The sequence below is a fragment of the Mus caroli genome, chromosome 15 (assembly GCF_900094665.2).
Source record: "Mus caroli chromosome 15, CAROLI_EIJ_v1.1, whole genome shotgun sequence".
NCBI classification, from domain to species: Eukaryota; Metazoa; Chordata; class Mammalia; order Rodentia; family Muridae; genus Mus; species Mus caroli.
The window spans coordinates 77,510,374-77,513,484 of record NC_034584.1 but is presented as its reverse complement, the minus strand read 5'-3'; positions in this window follow the sequence as shown (position 1 = coordinate 77,513,484).

Sequence of the window (3,111 nt, the reverse complement as noted above, 5' to 3'; positions counted from 1 at the left end):
ACTAGGGAGGCAGAGGCAAGCAGATCTCTGGCTTCAAAGGCCAGCCTGGTCTATAGAGTTGCAGGACAGCCAGGGCTACACCAAGAAAACCTGTGTTTAAAAAAAAAAAGAAAGAAAAAGAAAAATAGGGCATAGTGACATGTGTTTGTAATACCACAGTTGGGGGACAGAGAGTATCTTGGGGTGAAGAGACACTGTGACCATGGCAACTCTTTTTTTTTTTTTAAGATTTATTTATTTATTATATGTAAGTACACTGTAGCTGTCTTCAGACACTCCAGAAGAGGGCGCCAGATCTCGGTACAGATGGTTGTGAGCCACCATGTGGTTGCTGGGATTTGAACTCTGGACCTTCGGAAGAGCAGTCGGGTGCTCTTACCCACTGAGCCATCTCACCAGCCCATGGCAACTCTTATAAAGGACAACATTTAATTAGGGCTGGCTGACAGTTTTGGAGGTTCAGTCCATTATCATCATGGCAGGAAGCATGGCAGCATACAGGCAGACATGATGCTGGAGGAGCTGAGAGTTCGACATCTTGATCCAAAGGCAACCAGAAGAGACGGTCCTCTGTAGGCAGCCAGGAGACACAGAGGACAGCTCCTCAGCGGAGGCATTGCAGCTCCCACGGCAGGGTCTCCTTAGCTGAGCTCAGGAACTCAGGAGCCTCAGCCCCGATCCTTCTCTTCGCTTTTTCTCTTCTCTTCATTGCTTCTTTTCTTGGCTTCTTCTAAGGAGTCACACCAGGTAGAAAATCTCATGAAATTTATTGGAGAGTCCAGGGTGTGGAGGGAGAGAAATCCAGGGATGGCTGCCCTCTGCTTCTGGGCACAGACAGTAGGGAACTGAACAAAGGGGCAGTGCTTATATAGGATTTGGGAGGGGGCGGAGCTTCTCAGGACAGATTTCTAGAGTGTGGATTGGTGGAATTTCAAGTCCTGAGCTTGAGGGAGCTCAATGATTGGTGTGTTTTCCTGCTGGGGATTAGTGGCTTTTTTTTTCCCACCCCATTTCCCTCCATTGGCCCATGGGTTAGGGTGGGAAGTCCTTCCTGGTTGCAACTGGCTTTTGCTGGGGTGCCATCTCTACGGGGATGCTGGGGAGGTGTGGAAGCTGGAGAAGAGGTGCTGCCACTGTGGACATCTCCTGTGGAACAGCTCCTGCCTGCTGTGGTGTTTCAAGAAAGCTGTAGGCTGATGCAGGGAAGAAGGGGTCGCCACCGGGGACAGCTCCTCATGCTGGTAGTAGACTGAGGCAGGAAAAGTGTATCAGGGTGGATGGCACCTGAAGGGTGCAGAGAAGGCGGTTCGCCACTGTGGACAGCTCCTGCAGCTCCCCAGACAGCAGCAGGCTGAGATGTTGTGGTGCCACTATTTTGATAGGAGACGTCATTTTGGACAGCTCCTGTGGGACAGTGTACTGTAGCAGCCGTGGGAGGAGCCTGTTGCTGCTTTGAAGACTTTTGTGGCTCGGAGGCTTTTGTGGTGCTCCGCTTAGGAACTACACAGCCTGTGTCTCAGGAAAGACACCTGAAAATGGCCTCTGGTCCCCACACGCACGCACACACAGAGACCCAGCAGCTCAGCACATATAAAACATACTTAGTCGGGCGTGGTGGCTCACGCCTTTAATCCCAGCACTCGGGAGGCAGAGGCAGGTGGATTTCTGAGTTCGAGGCCAGCCTGGTCTACAGAGTGAGTTCCAGGACATCCTGTCTCAAACAAACAAACAAACAAACAAAACAAAAACCAACCAAACAAACAAAACAAAACATACTGTCTGGACAAATGCTTCAAATCCTTTGGGAGGGCCCCTCGTCGTCACTACATGCTGAACAAAATGGTCACATTACATTACAACTTCAGAAACACGAATTAATCGTCATCTCTGATTTCTGGATGGCAAAGTGGAGTGTCAGTAGGAGACAGTAGCTAACCCTGCCCCGCACCTGCTTGGCCTCCAGATGCCTAGCTCAGTCTGTCATCTTGTATCCTGTCTTTTTTTTTTTTTTTTTTCATTGTTTTTTTTTAATTTTTGGGATGTGATAGGCTTTACGTAAATGAGAGCTGATATGCAACTTTTTTTTGACTTTTCATTTTTAAATTTTATTCGTGTGTGTGTGTGTTTAGTCTACATATATTTCAATGCACCATATGTGTAGTTAACAGAAGGTTGTGAGCCACTATGTGGGTGCTGGGTATTGAAGCTGGGTATTGCTCTTCTTTGGAAGAGAAGTCAGTGCTCTTAACTGCCAAGCCATCTCTCCAGTCCTATTTTTATGTGTTTTACATGTGTGCAGGGGCCCATGGAGGCCATTGGCTTCCGGTTTCTGATCCGGAGTTGGAGTTACATGCAGGTGGTTGTGGGGAGCCTGGCATGGGTGCTGAGAACTGGACGTGGGTCCTATGCAATAATAACACAGTACGTTTTTTTAAACCTCTGAGCCATTTCTCCAGATTCTTTTTTTTTTTTTTTTTTTTTTTTTTTTTTTTTTTTTTTTTTTTTTGAGACAGGGTTTCTCTGTGTAGCCCTGGCTGTCCCGTTACTCACTCCGTAGACCAGGCTGGGTTCGAACTCAGAAATCTGCTTGCTTCTGCCTCCCAAGTGCTGGGATTAAAGGCATGTGCCACCACTACCCGGCTCCACTAATTTCTTAATAACATTTATCGTGTGTCGGCGTGGGGAGGGGGTGCGTTCAACGTGGCACACGAGTGGAAATCAAAAGACTACTTGTAGGTATCTGTTCTCTCCATCCATCACGTATGTAGGTCCCGGGAGTCGAACTGAGCTGATAAGGCTTGGCTGCAAACACCTTTATCCGCTGGCCCTGGCCCTTACAACTCTCATTTCTGGCCCTGAAGGGTGCGCGGATAGGATACCTTGCGCTTTCTAGCCTCTAAGCGGTGGATAGATAACTCGCAGAAAAATACCGAGGCAGGAAAGAAGGTGTCACAACCATGGACAGAAAAAATAATCAGGAAGCAGTAGCGCCACCGGTTTTCGCGTTCTCGGTTGCTAGGACACCTCTCCGGAAGTGGAATGAGCTAGGCGGACTGGTTGCAGTAGAGAGGACGGGCGGAGTCCTGTGCGCCGTGGGCGTGGCCGCGCGAG